Here is a 10,057-nt window from a genome sequence, read left to right on the forward strand (position 1 = left end):
CTAATCAAAGTGATTAAGCCAAGAGAAAACAAAACAAGATCTCTAAAAAGACATTTACTATTGTAAAGTATGATGGAATAAAGATGCTCGTGTGCCTCTCTCCTGGTTATCATCCTTGGATGACTACTTTCAAGAAAAAAATTTGAGCGAATGAGACAAAATCAAATGTGTAGCAAGTTAAATGACGAAACATGCTTCTCTTTGGTGGCATGTGACTTACAAATGACCACAAAATTGGAAGAAATTTCAAAGAATGGTAATGAAATAATTTCTCCCTTCTCAACACAAAGCAAAAGCTAGACATGCATGGGACACTCTTCAATCTAGGACATGGGAAATTGTTGCACATACACAGATAGATTTTGGCAAATTCTACTTGCTCTTCAAAATGTCATAAAAATTCTCTCTCTACATTCAAATACAAATATATTGTTGGCTTGGACTATACTTTACGTGCTTATGTCAACAAATTTTGTCCACATACATTGAAAAGATCTATTTCTTTATCTCATGATATTAAAGCTATGAAAGGTAAAGATCCAATTGTGAAAGGACAACCAATCAAAAACCCTTATTCTTCTCTTTCATCACCACAACATACAAATCCTACTATGCCTCAACCAAGGATCAATGGCACGAATGGATAATGATGGATGCAACATTACAATCAATATCGACCACAATCAAGCAATTCCAATCAAAACAATTTTGAACAAAGGAAGATAAATACCAATGGTTCAAGTGGTGCTTTTTAACCTTCATCGTTTCCTTTCTTGAAGTCACTGAACAAACCTCCACATAGTCAGAAAAACAATAATAACATCAACAAGAATAATAAAAAAGTCAATATGAAGACTTTTGTTTTCTACACTTGTCACAAGATGGAACATACAACTAACAAGTGTCCTAAAAGCAAGTCAGTACCTTCCTCACACTTTATTGAGGGGATTGAAAAAGGTAGTGACCATCAAGTGGGCAACATGGAGATGGATGTCAACATTTCCAACACTTTTGAAGATAACAATCAAGAATCTCAAGGTAACTTAGACTACCAAGATCACACAAATACTCTTACTTCTTAGCTACATAGTCTTTTACGTATGGAAGTTAAGATTCGTGATGATGCTTTTAAGTTATTACATGATGATGGAGGTACACATGATTTCATTTCTACATGCTATATGACGCTCATGAATTATAAAGTAAAAGAAAATTTCCAAGGAACCAAAATAAATTGTTTGTATATGGTAAAAAATTTGCAACACCAATAAGAGACTTCATTGAATCACGAGATTTCTTGGTAGCACCATTGAAAAACAAAGATTTAATTTTGGGTATGCCTTGGAGACATCATTCTAATCCAAAGATTGACTATGATAAGCATACAATCACTGTCACACATAATGAAAAATCTTTCACATTACAAGCTAACCAAAAGCTAGAACTAGAATCTTTTCTTAGTCACACTCATGCTAAAAGGTTAGCACCAAAAGATAACAAACAATTTTTTGTTCTAATCAATGAAATTAAACACACAAAGACCAATTGTCTCCTTCTTAAAAGAACTTTTTGATGCAATATAAAGAATTTTTTAATGAAGATCTACCTTTAGGTTTCCTCCTTCTAGAGTACAAGACCACACAATATAGCTGATTCCAGAGAGTGCATCGCCTTATCGAGCACCATATTGTCAAAATTGAATTGAACAAAGAGGATTTTATAAGGTTCCACATGCTAATAAAATTGCTTGATAGCACACCCAAATCTTAGAGCAAGCAAAACAAGAAATTCACAAAGCACAATGTGTATACATGAAACAAGCAAATAAGAAGAGACAATCCATGGAATTCAAAGAGAGAGATTTTGTGGTGTTTGCATTGAAAAGAGGCGTTTTAAGAGCGTGGAGACCAAAAGCTAGCACCAAGGTATTATGGTCCCTTTAAAATCACTCATTCTATTAATGTTAATTCCTTTCGATTAGCTCTTCTTGACTCGTGGAAAATTCACAACACGTTTCACATAAGTCTTCTGCGTCCTTTCACAGGTTCTACCATTACTCCCTATAATTGATGATTTACATTTTTTAAAAGAAGATTATGAAATCCTTGTACCTGAGACCATCATAGACCATCAAGACACTTTGACACACATTGGTATATTGCATCGCAAGTATTTTCTTAAGTACAAGAATCATGGCCTTGAAAGCGCCGAGTGGATGCCAGAGAGGTTTTTTTGCTCTCATCCTAGAATCCTGAAAGCATATCAAACTTCTAGAAGCTAAAAGTTTTTATTTTTTACTTAAGGTTTGCCTTTGGATGATGATTGTGGTATTTCATACCTGAGGTTCTCCCTTTGGCAATTCACTCAGTGGTAATTTGATGTTGAGGTTCACCCTTTGATTGTTAGTCTGTCATATTTCATACCTGAGATATTCCCTTTGGCAGCTATTAAGTGCATGAATTAGAGCAATACTTGATTGAGATTTTGCCCTTTGAATAGTGTAAAAGGTGATAGCATTTAACCCTTGTCATGCTCTTTTTGTCTTTGTTAGATCTCTATCAGTTTTATAGATATTGGATTGCGCTTACCTTTTTGGTTTCCTCTTTTCAAGATATTATGATGAGCAGCGAGAAGTTCCCTCTAAGAATCATGGCCTTGAAAGCACCAAGTGGATGCTAGAGATATTTTTTCACTATCATCCTAGTATCTTGGAAGCATATCAAACTTCTAGAAGCTAAAACTTTTTATTCTTTATCTAAGGTTCGCCCGTTGGCTGATGATTGTGGTATTTCATACCTAAGGTTCTCCCTTTGACTATTCACTCAATGGTAATTTGATGTTGAGGTTCGCCCTTTGATTGTTAGTCTATGGTATTTGATACCTGAGGTGTGCCCTTTGACAGCTATTCAATGCATCATTTAGAGAAATACTTGACTGAGGTTTTGCCCTTTGAACAGTGTAAAGGGTGACAACTTTTCATCCTTGTCATGATCTTTTTGTCTTTGTTAGAGGGCCCGCTAACAAAGATCTCTGACAATTACGTAGATATTGGATTTATGGATTGCACTTACCTTTTTGGTTTCCTCTTTTTAGGATATTATGATAAGTAGTGGGAAGTTTCCTCTTAGTACTTTACTTTATTCAACATATATCGTGTGGAGATGTGCCTCGCCTCCACACAAATTTTAAAGATTTCTAATTTTTTATATTTTCCACAATTGAGGGCAATTGCTTCCCTATCGGGGAGGAGTGTTATCACTATTACTACTTTTGGACATTTTATAAATTTTGCTTATGTTTTATTCCCAAAAACCATTCAAAGAAAGCAATGTAAATAGAACTCTCCTTTACCTACTATTCTTAGAGTTTAAGTAAAAAGCAACCACTTCTATTTCTAAGTGCATATGCATGAAGAGAGAAAGAGGTACCCAAAATTGCGTCTTCAAGTGTATCGCACTTTTTCAGCAAGAATCGCCTTCTTGGCTTGTCCCGAGGAGGATAAGCGCTCCAAGAGCATCCTGGCCAAGTTATTTGGTGTTTTATCCCCTCAAAACCAACTGAGCCATCAAAATCTCCATCATAGCAAAGTTGCAGGAGATACACTTTTGCCCCCTTTTATGCTAATTTTATCTCTTAATCATGACATACATTCTCAATTGCATACCTCTTGCTCTCTTATCTTTCATATATTTAGACTATTGTAATTCATGCTCTATGAGATAAATAAAGAAGCAGAAGGCAAATACTCAATCATCTTGATTGAGGGGGATGGTTTGTAGCCAGTATGGTATCTTGTGTTTTGATTCATGTTTATGTTGCTCTTTTTATGCTTGTGAATATTCAGTCAATCATTTTTCTATTTTTATTTTGATCTAATCAATGGAATTTGTGTTGAAATTGTTGGGAAGATTTTAGGAAGCCAACAAATCCCCTTGGGAGTGATGCAGTGAACTAGTGTATAGGGAAGTGACGTGCCCTAAACACATAATCAATCCACAAAGGAGAGTAAGCCCAAAACTTTGCAAAAAGCTTTGAACTTCTCATGAGGAAATTCCTTTGTGAACAGATCTACAAGGTTGTCATGTGTCAGCACATAAGCCAAGTTGATCTCCCTTGTTGAGAGTCTCTCTTTGACATAGTGATAATGCACCTCAATGTGCTTTGTGCAAGCATAAAAAATTGGGTTGCTCACAGCTATCAATGCACTCTGACTATCAATGTAGATAATATTCGCAGTGTCCTTTCCAATAGCCATAAGGAATTTGAGCCATACATACTCAATCGTAGCTATGAAGACTACCTTGTACTAAGCTTCATAACTAGAAGTGGCCACAATAGGTTGCTTCTTGCTCAACCATGATATGCATGAACTGTCGAGCATGAAACAAAAACCTTTTGTGGACACGCATGTGTCATAACAACCATCCCAATCTAAGTCCGAAAGGGCATGTAAATCTGGCGGCAATGATCTCCCCTTGGGATAAAACAAGCCAAGATGTAAAGTGCCACTGAAGTAGCAAAAAATCCTCTTGACAGCCTGCCAATGCTTAGATCATGGGCTATGGATAAATCTTCTCACCTATGAGACTGCAAATTGAATATATGGCCTCGTATTGCGTACATAAATAAGGCATCCAGCAACAGTTGAGAAAGAGTGACATCATTGGGATCACCAACATCATGAAGACTCAATTTCAAACCTGTTTTCGTGGGAGTAGCAATAGGTTTGCAGTCCTCAAGTCCAAACTTACATAGTAATGTCTCTATGTAGCTTGTTTGACATAAGTCAATACCTCCATTACACTGCTTAAATTGTACGCCCAAATAATGATGCAAAGCCCCAAGTCTTGAAAGTAGCATTCAAATCAGCCTTGAATTGAGCAATGTGTACCTCATTTAGACCAGTAACCAGCAAATCATCTACATATAGAACAACAATGAGAAGGACATCACCCTCACACTTGACATACAAAGTGCTTTCAGATGGATTGTTACAAAAGCCTCATGTAACCAAATGAGTGTTAGCTTTCTCACACCAAGCACGAGGAGACTGCTTTAACCCATACAAAGCTTTCTTATATTTGTGCACATTATCTTCTTGTCCTTTCTTGACAAAACCATGAGGTTGTGTTACATAAACTTTCTCAAAGATATCATCATTCAAGAAAGCAGTAACAATGTTTGATTGACGTATATCCCATCCAAAGTGAGTTGCCAATGCACATAGAAAACGAATAGTAGTCATACAGCAAGTGGGAGCAACCCCTCAAATTGATTAAACTCCCAGAAGAGCAATATCGCTTAAATTTTTATATAACATCTCTCAATACATAAAATATTAGAGCTTTTTATCAAAGCAATTGTATTTTAGTGATTTTTAATAACTCATGAGTTTTACACAAATGCCATATTTTTGTTCTATTATGTTTGAACCACAAAAAAAAATGAAAAATCAAGATTCTTGTGGTTGATTCTCTCTCTCTCTCTCTCTCTCTCTCTCTCTCTCTCTCTCTCTCTCTCTCTCTCTCTCTCTCTCTCTCTCTCTCTCTCTCTCTCTTGGTGAGTCTCTGAGTTGAGGCAGGCAATGAGGTTTTTGATGAGGGCCTGCAAGACGGAGTCCAGGGCTATTGCGAGGGGGCAAGGTGTGCAGCCACGCAGAGTGTAGAGAGGGGGGGGGGGGGGGGGGGGGGGGGGGGGGGGGGGGGGGGGGGGGGGTGCTTCACTGAGCCTCTATGTGGGACAGGGGGAATCGGGTTGATTAATGCGTCTTTTTATGCACAAGCTATTGTGTGAGTAAAAGAGACAACCCATGGAATTCAAATAGAGAGATTTTGCAATGTTTTTCATCGAAAAGAGACGTCTTAATAGCATAGAGATCAATACTGTTGTGAAGATAGCACCATGGTATTATGATCCCTTTAAAATCACTCGTTGTATTAATGTTAATTCCTTTTGATTAGCTTTTCCAGACTCTCAAAAAATCCACAACACGTTTCACATAAGCCTTCTTCGTCGTCCTTTCAAAGGTTCTACCATTACTCCCTATAATTGATGATTTACCTTTTTTAAAAGCAGATTCTGAAATCCTTGTACCTGAGACCGTCATAGACCATCAAGACACGTTAACACACATTTGCCTATTGCATCGCAAGTCTTTGCTTAAGTATAAAAATCATGGCCTTGAAAGCGCCAAGTGGATGCCAGAGAGATTTTTTCACTCTCATCCTAGTATCTTGGAAGCATATCAAACTTCTAGAAGCTGAAAGTTTTTATTCTTTACCTGAGCTTTGCCCTTTGGCTGGTGATTTGGGTATTTCATACATGAGGTTTGCCCTTTGGCTGGTGATTATTGTATTTCATACCTGAGGTTTTTCCTTTGAAAGTCACTTAGTGGTAATTTGATGTTGAGGTTCGCCCTTTAATTATTATTTTGTGGTATTTGATACCTGAGATTCGCCCTTTGATAGCTATTCGGTGCATCATTTAGAGCAATACTTGACTGAGTTTTTTCCCTTTGAACAGTGTGAACGGTGATAGCTTTTCATTGTTTTCATGCTCTTTTTGTCTTTGTTAGAGGGTCACTAACAAAGATCTCTATCAGTTTAGTAGATGTTAAATATATGGATTGCACTTATCTTTTTGGTTTCCTCTTTTCAGGATATTATGATGAGCAGTGGGAAGTTCCTTGTGAGTATTTTACTTGATTCAACATATATAGTGTGGAGATGTGCCTCACCTCCACACAAATTTTAAAAATTCCTAGTTTTTTCTATTTTTCGCAATTGAGGGCAGTTGCTTCCCTATCGAGGAGGATTGTTATCAATTTTGCTTACGTTTTATTCTTAAAAACCATTTAAAGGAAGCAATGTATTTAGAACTCTCCTTTACCTACTATTCTTAGAGTTTAAGGGAAAAGCAACCACTCCTATTTTTGGGTGCATGCATGAGGAGAGAAAGAGGTACCCAAAATTGCATCTTCGCATGTATCACAGTTTTTCAGTAGGAATCAGCTTCTTGGCTCATCACAAGGAGGATGATCGCTTCAAGAGCATCTTGGTCAGGTTACCTGCTGTTTTACCCCCCTTTCAAAACCACCAGAGCCATCAAAATCTCCATCATACCAAAGTTGCAAGAGATACACTTTTGTCCCCTTTTATGCTTAATCATGACATACATTCTCAATTGCATAGCTCTTGCTCTCTTATCTTCCATATATTTATACTATTGTAATTCATGCTCCATGAGATGAATAAAGAGCCGAAAGGAAAATAAATCATCTTCATTGTGGGGGATGGTTTGTATCCAGTATGGTATCTTGTGTTTTGATTCGTGTTTATGTTGCTCTCTTTATGTGTTGTGATTATTTATTCAATTGTTTTTTGGAATTTATTTTGGTATGATCAATTTAAATTGTTGGGAAGATTTCAGGAAGCCAACAAACCCCCATATGAGTGATGCGGTGATTGAGAGCTAGCACATAGTGTATAGAGACGTGTTCTGCCATGAAGACATAATCAATCCACTAAGGAGACTAAGCCCAAATATTCTTGAAAAGCTTTGAAATTCTCACGAGGAAATGCATTTGTGAGCAGATCTACAAGGTTGTCCTATGTCAGCACATAAGCCAAGTTGATCTCTCCTGTTCAGAGTCTCTCTCTGACATAGTGATAATACACCTCAATGTGCTTTGTGCAAGCATGCAAAATTGGGTAACTTGCAAATGTCAATGCGCTCTCACTGTCAGTGTAGATAATATTCGCACTGTCTTGTCCAACAAGAAAATCAACCATAAGGCATCTGAGCCATACATACTCAACCGTAGCTATAAACACTACCATGTACTAAGCTTCACAACTGGAAGTGGCCACGACCATGATATGTATGAACTGTGGACCATGAAACAAAAACCACTTGTGGACACTCACGTGACATAACAACCATCCCAATCGAAGTCCGAAAGGGCATGTAAATCTGGCAGCAATGATCTCCCCTTGGGATAAAACAAGCCAAGATGTAAAGTGCCACTGAAGTAGCCAAAAATCTTTTTGTGACAGTTTGCCAATGCTTAGACCCTGGGCTATGGATAAATATTCCAAATTGTGACACTACAAATTGAATATCAGGCCTTGTATTGCGTACATAAATAAGGCATCCAAAAACAGTTTGAGAAAGAAAGACATCAGCGGGATAACCAGCATCATGAAGACTCAATTTCAAACCTGTTTCCGTGGGAGTAGCAATAGGTTTGCAATCGTCAAGTCCAAACTTACATAGTAATGTCTCTATGTAGCTTGTTTGACATAAGGCAACACCTCCATTACACTGCTTAAACTGTACGCCCAAATAATGATGCAAAAGCCCCAAGTCTTTCATTTGAAAGTAGCATTCAAATTAGCCTTGAATTCAGCAATGTCTACCTCATTTAGACCAGTAATCAGTAAATCATCTACACATAGAACGACAATGAGAAGTACATCACCCTCACACTTGCCATACAAAGTGCTTTCAGTCAAATTATTACAGAAGCCTCAGTTAAACAAATGAGTGTTAACTTTCTCATACCAAGCACGAGGAGAGAGAGAGAGAGAGAGACCTGCTTCAACCCATACAAAGCTTTCTTATATTTGCGCACATTATCTTATTGTCCTTTCTTGACAAAATGGTGAGGCTGTGTTATATAAACCTTCTCAAAGATATCACCATTAAAGAAAGCAGTAACAATGTTTGATTGATGTATATCCCATCCAAAGTGAGTTGCCAATGCACATAGAAAACAAATAGTAGTCATACAAAAAGTGGGAGCAAAAGTCTCTTCATAATCTATGCCTTTTTGTCGTGCATAACCTTTTGCAATATGTCGAGCATCGTAGCGATCAATCTCACCATGTAGTTTGGGTTTCAACTTGTAAACCCACTTCATACCAATTGCCTTTTTGCTAGGAGGCAAATCTCATGAGGTTTATTTGTCATTTTCTATGCGTGCATCATATTCTAATTGTATGGCAATCATCCATTTTTTTAAATTTTGCGCTTCATTAAAAGAAAGAGGTTTCTTCTTATTACATAAAGTAGAAACAGCCAAAGCATATAATAATCTTACGCATAAGACGCATGACAAGAACCTGAACGAGTACGACAAGACATAGGTGCATCCAATTTACTATCACACAAAGTATGCACTAGTGCCATTTTGGCATACCTCTGCCTCTTCATTTGCAACCCTTTCCACATCAAGTACATAATATACATATATATTAATAATAGACTGGTCTGTAACATTTTCAAAAAGCCTTATGGGTTGTATATTTGCCTCGTTGGAATTTGCATTCAAGTTTTACCATTAAAGAGAGGCAATAAAGTGAGCTTAGATTACTATCTATGGTACATGATAACAAACGTTGAACCGAGTCTTCCACAAACACTACAATCTTGTGAAACCAAGATACGTTTCGCTTGCGGATGGTAGAACCTGTAACCTTTGCTTTCAGTATTGTAACCAACAAAAATGCATTTTACAGCTTTATCATCCGATTTTCTGCATTGTGTTTGTGGCACCAAAATCCCTCTCGTTAATGTATCTCTAGTAAATGTTTTAAATTTTTTTGAAAATAAAAAAACTCTCTTGTCGAACTCACTTGTATATTAACATGATTATACAATGGACCATTTTGACCCCCTATTAATTGTTAAATATTTTTAAGGATCATTTTTACCCACTATTAATGGTCCTAAGATACATCAAAGTAGGTTTTTTTACACATTTTAAAGAATTTGCCTCTCTCTCTCTCTCTCTCTCTCTCTCTCTCTCTCTCTCTTTCTTCCGTTATTGTAGTTTTGATTGAGTATAGTTTATGATTATCATCCATTCATCTCTATTTTGTACCATTGACAAATTGATGAAATATTTTTAGACATTAAGATAATCTATGTAGAGTATGAAAGATTAATTTTAGAATACCTTTTGCACTAATGTTAACGTTCAAGTATGAGCAAAAGTGGATTAATATCCAATCAATAGTGAGCAGTAAGTTGATGACCAACTGTTAGCTCAAATTTC

Source organism: Adiantum capillus-veneris, chromosome 11 (assembly GCF_014529385.1).
Source record: "Adiantum capillus-veneris isolate H3 chromosome 11, ASM1452938v2, whole genome shotgun sequence".
In the NCBI taxonomy this organism is placed as follows: Eukaryota; Viridiplantae; Streptophyta; class Polypodiopsida; order Polypodiales; family Pteridaceae; genus Adiantum; species Adiantum capillus-veneris.